This window comes from Tursiops truncatus, chromosome 19 (genome assembly GCF_011762595.2).
Source record: "Tursiops truncatus isolate mTurTru1 chromosome 19, mTurTru1.mat.Y, whole genome shotgun sequence".
NCBI classification, from domain to species: Eukaryota; Metazoa; Chordata; class Mammalia; order Artiodactyla; family Delphinidae; genus Tursiops; species Tursiops truncatus.
In genome coordinates, this window is record NC_047052.1 from 57,245,205 (window position 1) to 57,269,030 (window position 23,826).

A 23,826-nucleotide genomic window follows, 5' to 3' on the forward strand; every position below is an offset into this window, starting at 1 on the left:
TAATTTTTGGCTGTGTTGGGTCTTCGTTTCTATGCCAGGGATTTCTCTAGTTGCAGCAAGCGGGGGCCACTCTTCATCACCGTGCATGGGCCTCTCACTATCGCGGAGCACAGCCTCCAGACGCACAGGCTCAGTAGTTGTGGCTCATGGGCCTAGTTGCTCTGCAGCATGTGGGATCTTCCCAGACCAGGGCTCGAACCCATGTCCCCTGCATTGGCGGGCAGATTCTCAACCACTGCTCCACTAGGGAAGCCCCTGAGGCAGTTTTGATTAAGGTAATGTATTAAAAATGGAATTATAAAAAAACAACAACAAAAAACAGAAACTGCCCTATTAGATTTAGCCAAATTGGGACCTATAGGTAAATAGTTATACAAAGACCGTGAACCTAGTTTTACCACGTCCTTCAGAAATGGCTGAGGATATTTAGAAATAGTATAAAACTTCCCTGGTGGCACAGTGGATAAGAATCTGCCTGCCATTGCAGGGGACACAGGTTTGAGCCCTGGTCTGGGAAGATCCCACATGCCACGGAGCAACTAAGCCTGCCAGCCACAACTACTGAAGCCCATGTGCCTAGGGCCCATGCTCCGCAAAAAGAGAAGCCACTGTAATGAGAAGTCCGCGCACCGCAACAAAGAATAGCACGACCCCCCGCCCCACCGCACCTAGAGAAAGCCTGCACGCAGCAACGAAGACCCAACGCAGCCTAAATAAATAAAAACAGAGATAGTATCCCTTGTCAGGGAACTAAGATCCCACATGCCCATGCAGTGTGGGCCTCCCCCACCAAAAAATTTAAAAAAAAAGTATTTCAATTTAAGATTTTATTTTACGTAAGATACTCAGGGATTTTATGGCACTATTTTTTTTTTTTGGCTTTTCTATATTACCACTGGAATTACATTTCATTTTTCTTTTTAAGTTTCTTTACTCAGTTTTATTCTCCTGTGGATATACAGGGGAGTCTTCCAAAGACTTCATGGGATATTCACAATTAACTGTGTGAGGCTGGAATTCCTCTTTGTATTTCAAACAAAACATCCTATTATATCAGATTGAATGCAGAGGCAATATATTTCATTTCTTGAGAATGTATATACACACACGTGTGTATACAATTGTGCACCAAATTTTTCCACTATAAAGCTTGCTCACACTATTTTGGGTTTACCTTTTCCATTTTTTTAATAGAAGTTCATATATTCCCTAATATTCTTTTTTTAAAAATTGAAGAATAGTTGATTTACAGTGTTGTGTTAGTTTCAGGTGTGTAGCAAAGTGATTCAGTTACACATACATGTTAATATGTATCTTTTTTTTAATTCCTTTTTCTTATAGGTTATTACAAAATATTGAGTATATAGTTTCCTGTGCTATACAGTAGGTCCTGGTTGTTTATCTCTAATATTCTTTTTGCCTGTGAATACACAGTAGACAAAGAAGAATCCTTAATTCTCCCATTACTTCAAATCTCACAGGACTTAGGTTTGGGAGAGGGGTGAGTACTTTTCATGTCAAACCAATCCAAATGCTTTCCAGTTAGTAAACCAAGGTTGCCAGATGACATTTGCTGACTGCAAACATTGGGTCACTTTCTACTCCAATTCATAACTATAAAGTGAAAATTGTGGTCTAGGGCTTGATCCCGCTCTGATTAATCTCAGTTTACATGGGAACATGACGCACCCCTAGAGGAAACGATTCCTACCCTACCTTGATGGGATCCCCTCCCAGGCGAAACCACCTCAAAGTAACAGTAAATACTGACTTTGCTCAGACCCCTTCTTACTCAGTCCTTGCTACTCCTTACTTCTATATCCTTTCCTTGTTCATTTTATATTTTCTAGCAACAACAAGATCTGCTCAAAAGAGATCTTAAAAACTCTCAGATGGGGACATCCTGAGTGGTCTGTGGGTTAGATTCCTGGTCAGGGAGCTAGGATCCCACATGCCTCGGGGCCAAAAAACCAAAACAGAAGCAATATTGTAACAAATTCAGTAACGACTTTAAAAATGGTCCACATTAAAAAAAAAAAAGGGACTTCCCTGGTGGCACAGTGGGTACGACTCCACACTCCCAATGCAGGGGGCCCAGTTTCAATCCCTGGTCAGGGAACTAGATTCCCCCATGCATGCCACAACTGTAAGTGCACATGCCACAACTAAGGAGCCCACCTGCCACAACTAAGACCCAATGCAACCAAATAAATAAATATATTTTTTAAAAAAACCCTCTCAGATGTAGTTCCTGTCAATTTGGAAAATCACACAAAACTTACCTGGTATTTGGAGATTAGTGAGGTGCCCTATAGTTTGCTCTTTTTTATCCTGTTAGATTCCAAGACACAGTACCAGGTTTTCAGGGTGTAATCAAAGCTCTTCCTCATGGTATAGGGGTCACAACTCTCAGAATCACTTTTTTGAGAATCCTCAGTAAGGTATGGCACTGTAGGAGACGCTGCTGTTACACATGCTGCGATGACCCTGGGAGTTTATAGACTGTGAAGCAAAACGGAAATTCGATTAAGCCTGACAAATAATATTTAAAACTAATGAACTTAAATTTACGTTTAGTTACGTATGGAATGGACAACAGTAAAATGCATGAACTCTTTCTCCCCTGCATTAAAGAGAGATTCAGATTTGCACAATTGTCCATAATATACAACATGATTTTCACTGGGCACAAAGGTAGACCAACAAACTTGATTCTTCATCAAGTTGCTTCAGCCAGACTTTGTTATTTTCTCAGAAAGGATCCCTCACACAATGGCAGCTTTTGGATTGAAATACTTCCAGTAAACTCTTCTATTTTCTCAGAGTGGCGGGAGGGGATGTCCCTCAACCCTATCTGCCTCTTAAGTGGCTTCCAGAGACACAAGAGAGGCCTCAATCATCTATTTTTTAGGACATCATTTAATGGTTTTTCCTGATAGTGTTCCCTGTAGTGTATAATTCTTCGACATATAGTCGAAAATTTCCTGTATTATACCTTTGTATAAATGCAATCATATCTTATGGAATCTGTTTGGTCTAACTTCTTTCACACAATAAATCTCTGTAAGACTCATCCACGTCACTGCATGTTCTCTGTCTTACTCATTTTCACTGCTGCTAAGAATTCTATTGTCATAAATTATCTAGCCATTCTCCCGCTGCTGAGCCTTTGGGTTGCTTCCAGTTTGGGACAGGTACAACAATGATACTATACATGTTTTTGTCTACGTATTATAATGCATATAAGCAAATATTTTTCTAGGCTAGAAGTTCTCAAAACTTTTGATCTCAGAACACTTTTTAAACCCTTAAATGTAATTGAGAAATTCAAAGAGGTTTTGTTCATATGAATTATATCCATTGAGTGTTTTTTCCATTTAAAGATAAATCCCTCTGTAATCTATATGCAATCCATCTGCAATTGATTTTTTCCCTTATTTTATTGTGAAGGTTTCAAATAAACAGCAAAATAGAATAAATTTCATAAGGGACAGCTAACTGTAAACTTAGCACCTGGCTCTATCCACCCATAAATCCATCTTATTTTTTTATACATTCAAAGTAAATTACGCACATCTGTACACTTCCCTTAAATAATTCAGCATGCTAATCACGGAGTTCAATATTTGTTTACAGTTTATTTATTTATTTATTTTGGCTTTGCTGTGCGGCTTGCAGGATCTTAGTTCCCCAACCAGGGATCGAACCCAGGCCCCCAGTAGCGGAAGCCCAGACTCTTAACCACTGGACTGCCAGGGAATTCCTAACAGTCCATCCTTTTGATATAAAATATAGATACAGTGAAATCCTCTAATTGTAAATGGATATTTACTGAGTTATATAGAACATTACCATCACCTAGGGAGTCCTCTCATGCTCCTTCCCAGTCAGCCCTCACCCCAAGTCCTAAAGAAAACAATGGTTTGAATTTATTTTTCCACCAAATATTAGGTTACTTATTACAGAACTCTATATAAATGGAATTATTTTGTATGTACTCTTGTTGGTAAGGCTCCTTTCTCTCAGCAGTTTTGAAATCCATCCATATCAATGTAAATCATGGGTCCATCTCTCTCTCTCTCTCTTTTTTTAAACATTTTATTTATTTATTTGACCGCACCATGCCACTTGCGGGATCTTAGTTCCCCAACCAGGGACTGAACCTGGGCCCTCGGCAGGGAAAGTGTGGAGTCCTAACAACTGGACCACCAGGGAACTCCTGAGTTCATCTCTTTTCATTGCCAAGTGACAATATGTTATTTGGATACATCACATTTGCTTCTCCATCATCCTGTATGTGTATGTGTGTATATCCACATATATGTACATATACACACACACATATGATTTTTATTTTTAAATTTTAAATGTAGGTTCATATGAAATTGCAAAAAAAAAAAATGTACAGGGATGTCCCATGTACTTTTGTGCTGTTTTCTGCAATGGTAACAGTTTACAAAGATGTACTAAAATATCAAGGATGGGGCTTCCCTGGTGGCGCAGTGGTTGAGAGTCCGCCTGCCAATGCAGGGGACACGGGTTTGTGCCCTGGTCCGGGAAGATCCCACATGTCGCGGAGCGGCTGGGCCTGTGAGCCTTGGCCGCTGAGCCTGCGCGTCTGGATCCTGTGCTCCGCAACGGGAGAGACCACAACAGTGAGAGGCCCGTACTGCAAAAAAAAAAAAACAAACAAAAAAAACAAAAACAAAATATCAAGGATGTTGCAAAAAACCTGCAAAATAACCAGGTTTTTTTCAGATTACACCAGTTTTATATGTACTTGTGTGTATGTGTACCTGTGTATAGTTCTATGCAATACCACCAAATTCAAGATGCAGAACTTTCCTGTCACCACAAGTTTCCTTTGTGCTACAATTATAGCCTCACCTTACCTATTCCCCCCGCTGCCACCCCCACATTCCCAGTCCCAGGCCACCACTAATCTGTTTTCCACCTCTATAATTTGGTTGTGTTATACATGTTATACAAATGGAATTTTATAGTTTGTGACCTTTTAAGCTTGGTTTTTTAAATTCAGTGTAATGGACTTATGATCTGTGCCAAGTCATTGCGTGTATCAACAGTCATCCCATGTTACTGCTGTGTAGTATTCCATGCTATGGCTATACCATTATTCATTTAACTATTCTCTTGGTGAAGGATAACTGAGTTATTGCCAGTTTGGGACTATCACAAATAAAGCTGCCATTTGTACAGTGTGCAGATTTTGTATTATTATGTTTTCACTTCTCTGGGACAAATACTTAGGAATGCAATTGCTGCGTCATAGGGGCAGTGCATTTTTACTATTGTAAAAAACTTCCAAACTATTTCCACAGTGGCTGCATCATTTTATATTCTCACAAGAAACGTATAAAACTTTCACTTTCTCATGTTCACCAGCATTTAGCGTCATCACTATTTTTTCTCATTTTAGCCATTCTGATATATGTATCTGATTCTGGTTTTAATTTGCATTCCCTAATGCCTAATAATATTGAATATCATTTTACGTGCTTATTTGTCATCTGTTTCTCTTCTTCAGGTTCTGTCTTTTGTTTATTTTCCTATTGGACTGTTGTTGAATTTTAAGAGCTCTTTATATATTCTAAGAACAAGGCTCTTGCTGAGTATTCTGTTTGCAAATATTTTCTCCTACTCTGTAGCTTGCCTTTTCACCCTCTTCACAGTTCTTCAATAGAGAAAAAGTTTTTAAATTTGAGGAAGTTTAACTTTTTTTCCCCATAGATTTTACTTCAGTTGCCATGTCCAAGATCTCTGCTTAGTCGTAGGTGAGAAAGATTTTTTTATGTTTTCTTTAAAAAAATTTTTTTAATTACTTTATTATTATTTTATTTTTAGGAATTTAAATGTTTTCTTTTAAATTTCTTTAAATTGTTTTACAATTTAGATTCAAACCTGTGATTTATTTTGAGTTAATTTTTGTATATTGTTTGAGGCTTAGGTTGAGGTCGGTTGTTTTTTTTTTTTTCCTATGAATGTCCAATTGCCCCAGCTACATGTGAATTGTTGTGTAGGATATCATTCCTCCATTTAATTGATAATGCAACTGTAAAAAATCAGTTGGGGGCTTCCCTGGTGGCACAGTGGTTGAGAATCCGCCTGCCAAAGCAGGGGACACAGGTTTGAGCCCTGGTCCAGGAAGATCCCTCATGCCATGGAGCAACTAAACCCATGCACCACAACTACTGAGCCTGTGCTCTAGAGCCTGTGAGCCACAACTACTGAGCCCGTGTGCCACAACTACTGAAGCCCACATGCCTAGAGCCCGTGCTCTGCAACAAGAGAAGCCACCACAAAGAGAAGCCCATGCACCACAATGAAGAGGAGCCCCCGCTCAACACAACTAGAGAAAACCCACATGCAACAACGAAGACTCAATGCAGCCAAAAATAAAATTAATTAATTTTAAAAAATCAGTTGGAATCTATATGAAAAATTAACTGGAATCCTTATGAAATTCATCTAAATTGATTTTTTTTACATAAAGGCTGTTGTTTGAATAAATGATGCACCATTCACATACTATCTTTCTCTACAGGCATAATTTGAATGAAGGTCCTCCTTACCATGCCCATGCGTGATGTTACCTTCAGGAAATATTCTTTTGTTTTCTTTTTTTTTTTTTTTTGGCCATGCAGCATGCAGGATCTTAGTTCCCTGACTAGAGATTAAACCTGTGACCCCTGCAGTGGAGGCGCAGAGTCACTGGACCGCCAGAGAAATCCCCAGGATATATTCTTAAGGGAAAAAATGGAGGTGAGTTATATCCACAAAAATTCAATTAACTATCAAGTTAAAAAGAAAAAAAGAGAATTTTATTCAAGCCAAACTGAAGATTATAAGCTGGAAAGCAGATTCTCAGAAAGGTCTGAGAACTGCTCTGCCTGTTAGAAGTTGAAGGCACAGTCATATACATTTTTGAGAGAAAAGATTGTACATCAAAATGACATATATTTTACATAAAGTCCACCAAGGATACAAAGTCCAGGTAAGCACATACAAAGCAAACAGCAAGTCATCATGACCCCCTAGAGAGCTGGGAATGAACACCATTTTAAGAAGTAACACTGCAGAAGAAAGGAAAAAATTGATCATTACGATTGAGCAGGCACTTCCACCTTGAGGAGCTCTGGTTAATGTGTAATGCAGATGCACACTGCACATTTGGGAGGGACGGAGGAGGCTCAAAAAAACACAAAGAGAATTTTATGTGTAATTTTTCTTGTCCTGTCTTAAAGTATAAATTTTACTTCTGGGACTTCCCTGGTGGCGCAGTGGTAAAGAATCTGCTGCCAATGCAGGGGAGACGGGTTCAAGCCCTGGTCCAGGAAGATCCCACATGCCGCAGAGCAACTAAGCCCGTGTGCCACAGCTACTGAACCTGCGCTCTAGAGCCCTTGAGTCACAACTACTGAGCCCGTGTGCCACAACTACTGAAGCCCGTGTGCTTAGAGCCCATGCTCTGCAACAAGAGAAGCCACTGCAGTGAGAAGCCCGCACACTGCAACAAAGAGCAGCCCTGCTCACCGCAACTAGAGAAAGCCTGCGCACAGCAACGAAGACTCAACACAGCCAAAAATAAATAAATAAAATAAATAAATTTATTAAAAAAAAATTTACTTCCTCAGGTAGAGTGTACAGTATTCTACAATTATTCTTATGATTATGAAGGAATAAGAATATAAATGTAAATAAACACACATGCACATATATACAACTGCATTTTAAATACATATTTTAATATTTTAAAATATTTAAGAATTAACTAGAATCTTAAAAGAGTGATGGGGCAGAGACAAAACAGTATGGAGGAACAGGAATAGAATCTAGACATATGCAAATTTACCTGAGTTATAGTTTTGAATTTTGGACAAAAATATTTTATATATAATTATCAAAAAATATACCAAAATGAAATTAAAACAATCAAATTCAATGACAAAATTATGACAAAACATATAAAATTGACCATATAATAAATCTGTAGTTTATCCATACAAAATTGTAATATTTCAAGTATATTTTAAAATATAAATTTTGATTGTATATTTCTACTGAAATACATGCACTGAAAATACCTATAAAGATCTTAACATTTTATGTGTAATTTTATTTTACATAAAATATTGATATTAATATTTTGGTATTAATAAGTAAGTACAGTACACAGTGGAAACTGGGGCTTTGATCAAAAGGGGAAAAAAATTGAAAAGAATTAAAGTAAACACTGTATAACTTTAAATTTGCTTAGAAGAATAAATATTAACTTGATCTGTATTTGATTTAAGCCATGTATATTTATTTTACCTCTTTCCATTAAACACATCTACATATGATGGTCCTCTCTGGAGTAATTACCATCCCAATTACTCAGGTGTGTTATTCAAATGCAATTTCTCACTCAAAGAATATAGTGTATTTTTAAAAATTGCCAATTCCAGATCTGAAGCAGGAAATGTTCAAGATAGAACATCTAGGGCTTCCCTTGTAGTGCAGTGGTTGAGAGTCCGCCTGCGGATGCAGGAGACACGTATTCGTGCCCCGGTCCTGGAGGATCCCACATGCCGCGGAGCGGCTGAGCCCGTGAGCCATGGCCGCTGAGCCTGCGCGTCCGGAACCTGTGCTCCGCAACGGGAGAGGCCACAACAGTGAGAGGCCCGCGTACCGCAAAAAAAAAAAAGAACATCTATTCAAACCAGGACACAAGGAAACTATCAGAGAACTGGGGTGAGGATGAGGATGCCACAAGATTCAACTTGAATAGAATCCCATTCCCCAATAAACATCAAAGAAAAGCACCTGAACAAGATTTAAACACAGCAAGTATTTTAATATCCACATTCTCCTAATTGATAGAAAGCTACATTGTTTAAGGAATTGACTAGTTATTCTGGAATCTGAAAAATAAAGGGAAAATAGGAATCATTTCTCCTGCTTTTCTAGTACAGACTACTTTAGGGTAACCAAATAGAGAATAGGGAAAAGGTCTTCTTTACAGAATTCTAAGTGAAAATTCACAACTAGAAATAAGATATCAACATTTTGCTTCCTCTAATAATAGACCTACAGAATGATCATCAGTAACAACTGAAACCAGCAAACAACAGGTTGGTGGGAAACTGGTATTGGGGAAGCACATGGACTGATCAATCGTCACATCACAGAAAGAGCTATGTACATGTCATAATGGCACCCAGTTGTAGGCAATGAAAAAGACACTGCACTACCTCTGAAGTATCAATTGACAAAAAGCTGAACTTGATTTAGATTATCCTCTAGAGTTAATTCTGCATTTGTTGGCAATTTGAGAGAATGCGTTAGGCAACATCAAAAGGCAGTAGTTACGGAATTCCCTCGTGGTCCAATGGTTAAGACTTGGGCTTTCACTGCCATGGACTCGGGTTGATCCCTGGTTGGGAAATTAAGATCCCACAAACCGGGCTGTGCGGCCCCCCCCCCAAAAAAAGTTGCAATTAGCTAATATACTGGTGGAAATGATCCTAAACAAATGATCCATTTTCTTCTTCAAAAAAGAAAACAAAAAAAAAAAGTAAGAAAGAGAGAGAAAAATTAAAAGAGGCCTAAAAGACAAAATAGGTAAATGCAATGTAGGTAACAATGCTGAGATCCTGATTCAAATGATCTAAACCTTTAAAACATTTTTCTTTTGATAAATTTGGGGAAGTGTGAACCCTGACTGTGCAATTTGAAATTGCAGTCTGAAATGCAAGAAACTGAAATCTGTTCCTGTGGGCTCTATACTTGTCAGCCCTGCAGAGGAAAGAGCAGGGAGTGACGGAGGTGAGATCCCTGTCTTCAAAAGTTCACATCCAGTAAATAATGTGAGACATTCTTCTGCTCTGTCCATGCAGAGGTGATCATAGTTAATTTCATTTCAAACACAGAACAACACTACCGCGTGAAGACATTTAAATACAAGTGAATAGTGTAACTGGCACTCTCCTTGCCCCACCAGACACAACTAACCCCCGTTAAAATGTTCATGTTTACATCCTGTCTTTCACATAATGTGCTTTACTATGGCAAATCAGCAAATTGTAGGAGCACCTACATAAAAATTTTATGTATGTTCAGCAGCAGCTCTCAAATCTTCATATTGTCTCTGTCCTCCCATTGAGAATTCCAAGGAGGCAATTTTAAGCCTTAAGGCTCATTTCATTTCCATACATAATGTAATCTTACAAGGGAAGGTGGGAATGTAGTTAATATGGGCAGACATAAGCCCATAAAGCAGGGGCGAATATATTCAAGCGGAAAACTTGTAGTTTCCAGGCAACCGCACATCCGGGTTCCGGTATCCACAGGCTCCACCCAACTCCATCTTTTAAAAAAATATCTGTTTATTTTTATTTTTGGCTGCATTGGGTCTTAGTTGTTGCCTGCGGGCTTTCTCTAGTTGCGGCGAGTGGGGTCTACTCTTCATTGCGGTGTACGGGCTTCTCATTCTGGTGGCTTCTCTTGTTCCTGAGCATGGGCTGTAGGCACATGAGCTTTAGTAGTTGCAGCATGTGGGCTCAGTAGTTGTGGCTGGCGGGCTCTAGAGTGCAGCCTCAGTAGTTGTGGAGCACAGGCTTAGTTGCTCCCTGGCACGTGAGAACTTCCCGGACCAGGGCTCAAACCTGTGTCCCCTGCATTGGCAGGTGGATTCTTAACGACTGAACCACCAGGGAAGTCCCCCACCTTCTCATTTTAAATGGGCATTAATATGTGTTTATGGATTCAAAGCCTAGTAATTAGAATCCCATGTTGGAAACAAACATACAACTAAAAGAAGATGTTTAAATAAATAATGCACCATTAACACAACAGAATATCAACATTTGTAAAACTGAATGAAGAACCTCTCTAGACATGTGTATGACGTTATCTCCGGAAGAGAAGAGGAGATGGGAAAGAGAATGCATAGTATGCTACAATTTTCTTAGGATTCTGAATGAATATGAATACACACATGTATATGTATTAACTTGCTTTAAAAATCCGTATTAGAATGAACCCCAAACCCATATAAGATGAGTGATATAGAGATGCATAAACAATACAAGCTTGGAGGTTCAGAGATGAAAACTTGTTGTATATGGGTTGATCATGTGTTATAGTTTTTACTTTTAATAAGAACTGAAAGCTCACTTCACTTAAAATGTAATTTAAAAAGTCCTAAAATTCAAAGGCAAATTTATGATAAAACATATAAGGCTCATTATGTAATATGTATGTGGCCTATCCATAGAACATAGTAAGACTTTAAGTAACTTAAAAAAATGTTTGGGGGGAACTTACTTGGTGGCGCAGTGGTTAAGAATCCTCCTGCCAATGCAGGGGACACGGGTTTGAGCCCTGGTCCGGGAAGATGCCACATACCTAGAGCAACTAAGCCCGTGCACCACAACTACTGAGTCTGCACTCTAGAGCCCGCGAGTCACAATTACTGAGTCTGCATGCTACAACTACTGAAGCCCGGGCGCCTAGAGCCTGTGCTCCGCAACAAGAGAAGCCCCCGCTCAACGCAACTAGAGAAAGCCCATATGTAGCAATGAAGACCCAACTTAGCCATACAGACATCCATAGATAAATTAAAATAAAATAAAATAAAAACTAAAATGTATATACCAAGCTAAAACAGGCCCTGCTGCATGAGGCACTCAAAGAGGAAGTAGCAACATACCCTCCACCAGACAGTAACTTGCCAAAACCTCCAGTAATGACTCTACCTCTTTTTCAGTGGGGACCAGAGGATGACCATTAGTGCTCTCAAAATAAGAAAGGCAATGGTCTTCCTTTATCAATGGAGCAAGCACAGGGTGTAAGGAATTCATACAATGCAGTCTATTCCCACTATTCACTCACTCCGATTTCCACGTGGGGAATAGACCACAGTGTCGAATAAGCAGAGTGCATGTAATTCTCCTACTGGTACCACATGCTCTGGATAAAATTTCCCTAACATTCATATTTTTACTGACTCCTAGTCAGTGGATAGTGGACTATTTGTTTGAGACTTTGGCAAAATTAGGGCAGGAAAATACAAGGCGAAATGGGGTGGGAGAAATCACCACAGTGGCTCCCCCTCTGCTAATCCTGGTGCAACACATGTCAGCTCACACAGACCAAGACATGCAGGAGGCACAATACAAGGCTAAAGCTGGCAAACTAAATAAACCACCAAAGCAGGTAAGCCTTTTGGTAGAGGAGAGCCACAGAATTTCAGGACAAACCACCATGTTTCTTCTATCTATGAGCACATGCGAGATCAGAGCAATGGGGCATTATAGGGATTATGGAAATAGACTGTTAATACAGGAATTGATCCACAGAGTATGATTTACATAAAGCCATTAGAGACTGTAACATACCAGGAAACTAGACACTAGGCCCACTATATGGGAGGATAAATTCACAGAGTGGACAGGACACCAAACGCTGCAAAAAGACTTCATGGGTACTCTTCCTACAGCACAAGTAGCCATTGAACATGCCTTAACAATTGGAGATTCCTATTTTGGTCTCCTCCTGGCCTACCCATGCAAGGTACTAACCTCTGATAATATTACTGAGGAGATAACAAAACAGCTTTTATACCCTTTGAGAACTTCCACGAGTTATACAGTTAGATATAGGCTACCAAGTCACCACAAGGAAAACACAACACTGGTTATTAAAAAAGCATTGCTGAAAGCTTTTCCTCCAAGAGCAGGAACAAGACAAGAATGCCTACTCTCACAACTTTTATTCAACATAGTACTGAGAGTCCCAGCCAGTACAGGTAGGCAAGACAAAGAAATAAAGGCATCAAAATGGTAAAGGAAGAAGTAAAACTGTCACTATTTGCAGACGACATATTATATACATAGAAAACCCTAAAGACTAAACACCAAAAAGCCTGTTGGAACTAATAAACAAGTTCAGTAAACTTGCAGTATACAAAATCAATATGCAAAAAACAGTTGCATTTCTATACACTATCAGAAAGAGAAAATTTAATCTAACAATCCCATTTACAATTGCATAAAAAAGAATAAAATATATAAAGAACTCATATAACAACTATTTGTAAAAAAGTCAAACAATCCAATTAAAAAATGGACAGAGGATCTGAATAGACATTTTTACAAAGAAGACATAAAAATGGCCAAGAGGAACATGAAAAGATACTCGACACAACTAATCATCAGGAAAATGCAAATAAAAGCCACAATGATTTATCACCTAACACCTCTTAGAATGCCCATTATCAATAAAACAAATAAGCGTTGGTGAGAATGTGGATAAAGGGAACACTTGTGCACTGTTGGTGGGAATGTAAATTGGAAAACAATAGTTCCGCCTAAAAATTAATAGAACTACCATATGATCTAGCAATTCCATTTCTGGGTATTTATTTGGGGAAAAAAATGAAAAAAGATATATGAACCTCCATGTTCAGTGCAGCATTACTTACAGTAGCCAAGACATGGAAAAAGCCTAAGTGTCCACTGGTGGATGAATGGATAAAAAAAATGTGATACATGGGACTTAACCTGTGGTCCAGTGGTTAAGACTCCATGCTTCCAATGCAGGGATGCAGGTGCAATCCCTGGTCAGGGAAGTAAGATCCCACATGCCGTGGGGCAATAAAGCCCGTGCACGGCAAAGCCCGAGCACTCTAGATCCCCTGTACCAAAACTAGAGAGAAGCCCGTGGGCCGCAACGAAGATCCCGCGTGCCGCAACTAAGACCCAATGCAGCCAAATAAACAACTAAGTAAATAAATGTTTTTTTTTAATGTGATACATACACAAACACAGAGACACATACACAACAGAATATTATTCAGCCATCAAAAAAGAAGGAAATCTTGCCATTTCGGGCAACACAAATGGACCTTGAGAGTATTATGATAAGTGAAATAAGTCAGATAGAGAAAGAAAAATATCATATAATCTCACTTATATGCAGAATCTAAAGAAACAAAAACATCAAAAATAAGAACCAAACTCAGAGATACAGAGAATAGATCGGTGATTGCCACTGGCAGGAGGTGGAGGGTGGGTAAAACGGATCAAAAGGCACAAACTTCCACTTATAAATAAGTCACGGGGATATAACGTACAACATGGTTACTGTAGTTAATACTGTATTGAATATTTGAAAGTTTCTAAGAGAATTTTGAAAAGTTATCACAGAAAAAGAATTTTGTAACTATGTATGGTGACAGATATTAACTAGACTTAGTGTGGTGATCATTTTGAAATAAACATATACAAATATCAAATCATTATGTTACACCTGAAACTAATACACTTCTATATGTCTATTACACCTGAATAAAAAAATACTCCTGTGTTCTTCAGTTACCCTATCATTGTACAGTAGCTGGTATCACAGAATGATATAATGGGCATTTAAAACAGGGCTGCTGAGAGAACTTGGAAGACAATCCCCCAGTTGGTCAAGAATACTGTCCATAATTGTCACTACATTAAATCCAGACACCTATCACATAATTATACTATATTTAAATGCATGGGAAATGAGAAGACCACCAATTGAGCCATGGGGACCTTTGCTGATACACACACCCATGCCATAAAATGCAGTTTCCAGTTTCCCCGGACACGAGAGCCCTGATATTGCTACCCCCAGCAAGGGAACATCCACCTCGTACTTTCACGTTTCCCTCATAGAGAATCCAGAGCCCAGTCGCTTCTCCCTGGATCCCAGTGTGGACCTTAAGTGCAACACTAGCTCTGAGACCATCCTCATCCTGTGTTCACTTATCATCCAGTGCAAGCCAAAAAACCCCACCACTACTCTCTGAAGAGGTAACCTAATCTGCCAACCATGTACTTTGCTCCACTAAAGGCATTGTGGAACAACCCGGACCTGACTTCAACATCAAGAAGTGGAACTAGGGCTTCCCTGGTGGCGCAGTGGTTGAGAGTCCGCCTGCCGATGCAGGGGACACGGGTTCGTGCCCCGGTCCAGGAAGATCCCACATGCCGCGGAGCGGCTGGGCCCGTGAGCCATGGCCACTGAGCCTGCGCGTCCGGAGCCTGTGCTCCGCAGCAAGTTAGGCCGCGACAGTGAGAAGCCCACGTACCGCGATGAAGAGTGGCCCCTGCTTGCCACAGCTAGAGAAATCCCTCGCACAGAAACGACGACCCAACACAGCCAAAAATAAATAAATAAATAAATAAATTTATATATATAAAAAAAGTGGAACTAATCTCCCCCAGAACAAGTGACACAATTTGGGTGATACTCAAGGGACAAACAAATGCCCTACTACTGGTCTCCGGATGACCCCCTACTTTAATCCTTACTCTGTTGCTGTACCCCTTCCTTATCCGAGAAATTCCAACTCTGTGCGGACTACACATCCATTGGTGGACTAACAAATCCATGGTAAGCTACACTCTCTTCATGCACACCACAGGGAACCACACAAGCGTCAGATTAGGATCAATGGGAACCATGTTGTTGGCTATTTGGCTTGATCACTCCCACCAACCACAATGATAGATATCAACACTGAGACCAGTACACTTCCTATCTCTATTGCCACTAATAACTCCTCTTCCACCAAAGTCAGCCTCCATGATACTGCCTATAGGCCACACGTCTCCATACTACCATGGGTGAAATCTTGTTTCAAATGAGATTAAACACAATATTACCAACCAATGCCATCAAACAAGTAAAGATTCAGTACCTATGGAATCTCATGTAAAGACTGCCCATGCAGGGACTTCCCTGGCAGTCTGGTGGTTGGGACTCCACGCTTTCACTGCCATGGCCTGGGTTTGATCCCTTGTCAGGGAACTAGGATCTGCAAGCTGCATAGTGCAACCAAAAGAAAAAAGTCCATACAGCAACATGGATGGACCTAGAGATTATCATATATATTTTTAATGTGGACCATTTCTAAAGTCTTTTTTAACTTTCTTACAGTATTCTTTCTGTTTTATGTTTTGGTTTTTTGGCCGTGAGGCATGTGGATCTTAGGTCCCCAGCCAGGGATCAAACCTGCACACTCTGCATTGGAAGGTGAAGTCTTAACCACCAGAAAAACAATGATCACATCATATCACGTATATGTGGAATCTAAAAAAAAAAAAAAACTTACTGTACAGTACAGGAACTATATTTAATACCTTGTAAAAGCCTATAATGTAAAAGAATCTGAAAAAGAATACACACAACACACACATACACATATATAACTGAATCACTTTGCTGTATACCAGAACCTAACATAACATTGTAAATTAACTACACTTCAATTTTTTTTAATGGTTAAAAAAGTATTTTTAAATAAAGAATGCCCAGACATAATGTGCATCCAATATCATAATCAAGATGCCCATGTCTGTGCAAGCAAATCAAGACTAAATTCACACCGAACCAGTACCAGAAAACACTTTGGGATTATGACATAAAATAACATCTCTTGCTTATCAATGAAATGATAATAAATGTCAAATACTGAGAAGAATGTACACCTTTAAAAATATTGGCATCCTTCCCTATCAATTATAACAATCTACTATCACTTCTGGTAAACCTCAATGAAGGTAAAATCCCGATCAAATGGTCAGTGCATATTGCTATAGCTTTCATCTTTAACCACTAAACAAAATTTACAGGAAATAGGATATATGCAAAATATCACCTGGGGGGTTGTATTTGAAAATATTTTTAATTTTCTGTGGATGTTATTGAAGTTATGAAAGATGCCTTACATTTTAGAAATGCACTATGAAGAGGTAATCACATGATGTCTAGGATTAAAAATAAGGGACTTCCCTGGTAGTCCAGTGATTAAGACTCTGCGCTTCCACTGCAGGGGGCAGGGGTTCAATCCCTGGGCAGGGAACTAAGATCCCAAATGCCCCTTGGTGTGGCCAAAACAAAAACAAAAAACCAACAACAAAAAATAAAATAATCACTCTGCATGGAGACAAATGAAAAATGAACTAATGAAATAACGAAATAATCATTAGTAAAAAAAAAAGATGCTTCCCGGTGGTGCAGTGGTTAAGAATCCGCCTGCCGGGCTTCCCTGGTGGCGCAGTGGTTGGGAGTCCGCCTGCCGATGCAGGGGACACGGGTTCACGCCCCCGTTCTGGGAAGATCCCACATGCCGTGGAGCGGCTGGGCCCGTGAGCCATGGCCGCTGAGCCTGCGCGTCCGGAGCCTGTGCTCCACAACGGGAGAGGCCACAACAGTGAGAGCCTCGTGTACAGCAAAAAAAAAAAAAAAAAAAAGAATCCGCCTGCCAATGCAGGGGACACGGATTCGAGCCCTGGTCCAGGAAGATCCCACATGCTGCAGAGCAACTAAGCCTGTGTGCCACAACTACTGAGCCTGAGCTCTAGAGCCTGTGAGCCACAATTACTGAGCCCACACACCACAACTACTGAAGCCCGTGCACCTAGAGCCCATGCTCCACAACAAGAGAAGCCAACGCAATGAGAAGCCCACGCACCATAATGAAGAGTAACCCCCGCTCACTGCAACTAGAGAAAGTCCGTGGGCAGCAACGAAGATCCAACACAGCCAAAAATAAAATAAATAAATAAAGTTTAAAAACCAGAGATAAAGATATAATAAATAAAGATGGAGTATTGGGGGAAGGATTAACAAGGCTTCATAGTTTTTTTTTCCATTTTTTGTATTTATTTGAAAATAGTCATTAAAAATGGTAGAATGTCCTTTTATTATCATTTTATGTTAATAAAGATGAATTTTTAAAGGCAGGAGGAAATTTTTGGTTTCAGAGTGTAAGTATGTATCAAATATCAAATGTGCACTTTAAATATGTGCAGTTTATATGTTGTCAATTACACTTCCACTAAATTGTTTTAAAATCAAATATTCAAGGGACTTCCCTGGTGGTGCAGTGGTTAAGAATCCGCCTGCCAATGCATGGGATACGGGTTCGAGCTCTGGTCCAGGAAGATCCCACATACCACGGAGCAACTAAGCCTGCGGGCCACAACTACTAAGCCTGCGCTCTAGAGCCCACGAGCCACAACTACTGAAGCCCGTGTGCCTAGAGCCCGTACTCTGCAACAAGAGAAGCCATCACAATGAGAAGCCTGTGCACGGCAACAAAGAGTAACCCCCGCTCTCCGCAACTACAGAAAACCCATGCGCAGCAACGAAGACACAACACAGCGAAAAATTAAATAAATAAAGTTTAAAAATAGTATAATGGTGGGCCACTGGCAACTTTATCCAACTCCATGTTCAGTGATGCCACACTGGCACTTTGAAATTGGTCATGGTGTGAGAATGAAAAATTTTTTTCATGAAAAAATGCTCAACATCATGAATCCTTAAGGAAATGAAATTAAAACTATTGCACAGTTATTAAAAGGGTAATTTCAAAAGACTGACCATAATAAGTACTGGTAACAATAGGGAAGAACTGAAACTTTCATACATTCCTAATAGGTATGCAAAATCGAACAACCATTTTAGACCACTGTCTAGCAGTCACAAGTAAGCCTTCATCTATCCTGTGACTCCGGATACTTTGAGTTATTGGCTCAAAAAAAGTGAAACATATACACATATAAAGAATTAAACACAAATGTTCATAGCAGCATCATTTGCAATAGCCAAAAAGCTGGAAATAACCCAAATACCCATAAATTGGTGAATGGATAAACAAATGGTTATCCACAGAAAAGGTACTACTCAGGAAAAAAAAGAAAGAACTGCTCATAAGCATCACTAAAGAAATCTCAAAATAATTATATACAATGAACGAACTCAGAAAATAAGAAAACATTTTATTAATTAATTCAAATAAAATTTTAGAAATACAGATTAGTCTATTATAAATAAAGGCAAACTAATAGTTGCCTAGAGGGCTGAGGGTGGGAAGGAGAGGTTTCCAAAGGACATGAGGTAAATTAGGGGTGAGAGATATATTCATTACCACGATGATGATTTCATGGGTTCATATGTATGTCCAAAATAATTTTACACTTTAAACAACTGCAGTTCATTACACATCACCTATATTGACAAAAGCTTTACAGCGTTCAAAATAACATTGAGACCTCCACTGTCTTCATAAAATCAGGTTGGGCAACACTGTATTGACTCTCATTCCTGATAAACTAAAGAGGGGAAGACTTGCCTCAGTAGCAGTAAATATTGGTGAGCAATGAATTTCTTTTCCATCTCAGTCACCAGGAATGATGGCTGCATCCCAAATCCATACGGCTGGGTTAAGGGATCTCCCTTTTATCTAAGCCTGTTTTCTTCCTTGTGCATCAATGGCCTTGAGGTGAACATCCCACAGAAGCTACAGGAATACACAAAAACTTCTCTGACAATAAATAAAAAAGATGAACATGCCTAGAGGTCCTAATAGCTTCTGTGCACGTTGATCCTACAGTCACAATCACTGGAACATTTGTGGATACAGTTTTATAAGTGACACATACCATCTATGTGGCTGCAGTCTCCACTCTCTATTAATCAAGTGTTTCTGTACCAATGATTGCCCCCCCTTACCTCTGTACTTGTACAGTGACACTAGCCTACTGAATTCTGGGTATCAGGATACATGCCTCCTTTGCAGTATTTGGGGTAGGGATTCCCAGCAGCAGTAATGGGCATTATGTGAACAAGAAAAGCGATTCATTTTGCTCCCAGAAGCACTGATAGTCACAACATCTTCCCACCTCCTCAAAATGTTTTCTGAGCCCACAAAATAATCCTGGCATCCAGCCCAGAAGTAGAAACACAAAATCCTACAGTCCTTCCTAGGAAGCCTTGGGCAAAAATGTGGCCCAAGAGAGCAGCTTTTGGACCTAGGCCAAAACTGGAAAGACAGCTATATTCTTCCATCATTATCTCACCTCTGAGAAAAAGTATGGAATTCCCCTAAAAGCTGTTCATCCCTTAACACTGGCAGAGCCAAATTCTATTTTGAAACCACCTCACACAGTGAATAGAACACAAAGATCAAAGGCAGATTGAACACTATTTTACTGCAAACCCCAAGGCACTGTGAGACAGAAAATTCTCAGGTTGGTGACTTGGAGGCTGGAAGTATCACATGAAACATTTACCTGAAAAGGCAGTCTTTCTCAGCAAGCCACGAACAGAACTGAAATTGCGGTATCTCGGCCAAATCTGGGTCAGGTCCCGCCTAACATCATCAGAGAGAAGGGAATAAGGATCCCAGAACAGCTAAGACTACCGACGCTTTCCTCCAACAAATGGTGAGGGGGCAGAGATCGGCTTCCCTAAACATGATGGGGTGAGGACGAACGCACACTGTTTAGACATGCCAGGTGGCAGAGGTGAAATCGCTGTAGCCACAGAAACTGGCACCAATATAAATCTGCTAAGAGACACGGGCACGTTAGAAAGTGCAACTCAGATCCTTACAGCTCCCCATATACCTGGGATGTATGAGGAATCTCCCCACCGTAGACACACCTCTAGGTATATGAGAGGCAATTCAAGTAGACATCCCCATCACAGGGATTCTCTTCCAGTGTAATTCTATTAAAGAAATTGCGCATCCCTGTACATCTCAGTCCTTTCCCTAGTGTAAACACACTGGTGTTGGAGGAAGCTGAAGCTTCAAATAAAAGATTTCCCACATACTCATAAGGTCTTTCTCCACTGTGAACTCTTCAGTCCTGAATGAGGGTGAACTTCCGGCTAAAAGATTTTCACATTCTTTGCACTTAAAAGGCTTATCTCCAGTATGAACTTCCTATTGTTGAATGAGGCTGGATTTCCCAAACTCAGCACACTCATAGGCCTTTACCAAGTGTGGACTTTCTGATGAGCTAAGCACCTCGAGTTATGCTTGAAGGATTTCCCATACTCACGACATTTCTATGGCCTCTCATTACTGTAAACTCTCTGGCATTGCATGAGGCTGAAGTTTCAGCTAAACAATTTCCCATATTTGCTGCATTTATAAGGCCTTTCTTCAGTGGGAATGCTGATGATAAATGAGGTTGAACTTCAGCTAAAAGATTCTCCACGTTCTTTGGACTTACCAGGCATTTCTCCAGTGTAGATTTTCCTATGGTTACTGAGGTCATAGCTTCAACTAAAGGAATTTCCCATATTCACTGCACTCATAAGGCCTTTTTCTAGTGTAAACTCTTTGATGTGTAAGGAAACCATACTGGCAGATAAAAGATTTTCCTGAATCATTGCATTCATACGGCCCTTTTTGCCAGTGTGAACTCTCTGATGTAGAATGAGAGGCACCTTTAGATAAAAGATTTCCCACATTCACTGCACACATAAGGCTTTTCTCCAGTGTGAAATTTCTGGTGTTGAATAAGGTTAGTCCTTTGGGTGTAGGCTGTCCCACATTTGCTGAACTCACAAAACCCTTCACTAGTGAGGACTCTCTCATCCTCAACAAGTATTTCTGTCTGGCTGGAGGCTTTCTTGCCTTTTCCCCAGCTGTGATGACCTTTTTCACTGTGAAAAACAGCTTCACACTCCTTAATGTTGTTTTGTTGCTTCCTGGTATTAGTGGCCTCTTGCTGAAATCCCATGTTGGCTATGAAGTCCTTCCCAATCTCCATGTAGGTAGAGAGATTCCCTGTTGCATAGACTGTGCAGCTCTTCAAAAACGAAGTTCCCCCCACATCACATCAGAAGGTTTCTCTCTAATGTGCTGCCTCTGGTGCTGCTGAAGGTTTGCAGTGAAATAGAATTATTTCCCACATGCCCCACATGTGTATGCTTTCTGGCCCCTATTTATTACTTGCTCTTCAGCAAAGTGAAAAATGTTTCTCAAGACTGGGACACACATCTTACAGGGCTGGGCCTTCTCAGGAGATGAACCTGCCCTGGGAGTCCTCATCTGTTAACACTCCATCCTCAGATATGTTCTATTCAGATATGTTCTATTCATTCTTGACTCCACACCAAGAACCTGAAAACAAAGAATTGATGGTGAAGTTCTTGTTGACTCCACTTGTGGTGCTGACACCGTCACAACTGTATGTCTGACACGTGAAGGAAACAGTCCAAGGGATCGTGTTCAGGAAATGAAGTTGGGGTCACACTGAGGAAGCAGCTGCTCTCACCAAGTACAGAGCACAAGGACTGGCTGAGGCCCAAGACAAAAAGCGAGTTCTACAATTCACTCCTCTGTCAGTTGCTTTTACCAGGCCCACATCTCCTGGTGACCTGCAATACTGTGCAGAAGTGTATGTCCAGCCCCCAGAAAATCTGACTGGAACAGATAGCTGGTGTCCAAGAAATATTAAAGGATACCTGTGTATTTGAGAACATAACAATGTCTGTAAGTACTATAGGGAAAACAGTATTATGATCACACGAGGTAAGTGGTTTAGAGAGGTGGTAGGGAATAGATTCTAGCTTAGCATCAGACTGAAAATGGGAGTAATAGAAATAACAAATTGGCAAAGTGTCAAGAAAGGAGGAAGGAGTAGAGAAGTGATTTGGTGCCACCGGCAATGGCACTAAAACACTAGTCACACAAGATAACGTTCCTCATATGACTTGAACAGAGACTTGATGTCAAGCCCTCTTCTAGCTGCCATTCATCTTATCCAGGCTACCTCTTAACTCTTTAAGCTGAGACCAGAGTCATGTCCATCCCATGAAGCATCAAGCACTCTTCACCCCCAGCTGAAAAACTACATGGGATGCAAATGATGCAAGTCCTAATGGAAAGTAAGGACAGGTGAGTGGCCAACACTGGCCCAGAGGAATTCATCACACAGCAGACAAAGAAATGATATTTAAGTGTTCCAAAAAGAACCTCCAGTACAGCCAGAGAGAAGGATGTACAGCAGATGGAGAACCAAGTGTTAGGAATCCATCTCCTCACCTAAACAACAATTGTACAGGCACAATATAACTGAGGTAACTATTTTGCAACCCTGGATTCTACTGAACATTTGCAGTGCACCAAAAAACAAAGTTTGAAGAGACAAAGAAAGCTTCAGAACCAGAATTAGATAACACAGTGATGTTGGAATGATCATATTGGGAATATATAAGAATCACAATTAACATCCTAATTAATATCTGCTAGTGGATAAAGCAGACAGCATACAAGACCAGAAGGGCAATGTAAGCAGAGAGATGGAGATTCTAAGAAAGAACCAAAAAGAAATGCCAGAGATCAAAAACACCAGAACAGAAATGAAGAATGACTGTGATGGGCTTATTCATAGACTGGACAGAGCTGAGGAAAGATCTCTGAGCTTGATGTTCTCGTAGTAGAAACTTTCAAAACTGGAAAACAAAGGGAAAAAGGACTAAAAGAAGGAAGAAAGGGAGGAAGAAAGGAAGAAAAAGAGAAAGAAAAAAAGGAAACAGAAAGAAAGAGGGAGGGAGGGAGGGAGGGAGGGAAAGAAGGAAAGAAAAAGAAATGCAAATCAAAACTACAATGAGGTACCACCTCACAACAGCACAGAATGGCCATCATTAAAGTCTACATGGGGGGCTTCCCTGGTGGCACAGTGGTTGAGAGTCCGCCTGCTGATGCAGGGGACACGGGCTCGTGCCCCAGTCCAGGAAGATCCCACATGCTGCGGAGCGGCTGGGCCCGTGAGCCATGGCCGCTGAGCCTGTGCGTCCGGAGCCTGTGCTCCGCAATGGGAGAGGCCACAACAGTGAGAGGCCCGTGTATCGCAAAAAAAAAAAAAAAAAAAAAAAAAAGGTCTACAAATAATATGCTGGAGAGGATGTGCAGAAAAGGGAAACTTCCTGTACTGTTGGTGGGAATGTGAGCTGGTGCAGCCACTATGGAAAACAGTGTGGATG

At 40.4% G+C, this 23,826-nt stretch overlaps 1 protein-coding gene across 2 annotated transcripts in view; it reads right to left on the bottom strand.

Moving 5' to 3' along the window:
• The window catches only part of LOC101331782 (uncharacterized), a 67,222-nt gene that overhangs the window by 11,684 nt on the left and 31,712 nt on the right, over positions 1 to 23,826 (bottom strand). For both annotated transcript variants that reach the window (XR_004523520.2, XR_012328121.1), the window contains one exon: positions 2,283 to 2,502. The gene's annotated coding sequence lies outside the window, so the exon portion shown is untranslated. The remainder of the gene's footprint in view (positions 1 to 2,282; positions 2,503 to 23,826) is intronic.